We start from the raw sequence: 261 nt of genomic DNA, 5'->3' as shown, positions 1-261 counted from the left end.
GGAAATATAATACCTTAATTATAATTTACCAATGTTTGTAAATAATTTCTTTTAAAACGTGTATTTTTGTATTTGCCAGCAAACATGTCCAAACTTCATTCGTCTATTGGACTTTTCTCATCGAGTTGTCAATCTGGTCACAACTGAAATTATTCGACAACCTTACGTGACAGGGCGGGCACAAGTTCTTCGTAAATTTATTGAGGTGTGTTAATTTTTTCAGAAATTTTAGACTATTTTTCCAACGTATATATATATATA

Source organism: Limulus polyphemus, unplaced genomic scaffold, assembly GCF_000517525.1.
Source record: "Limulus polyphemus unplaced genomic scaffold, Limulus_polyphemus-2.1.2 Scaffold56, whole genome shotgun sequence".
Lineage (NCBI taxonomy): Eukaryota > Metazoa > Arthropoda > Merostomata > Xiphosura > Limulidae > Limulus > Limulus polyphemus.
This window is presented reverse-complemented; position numbering follows the sequence as displayed.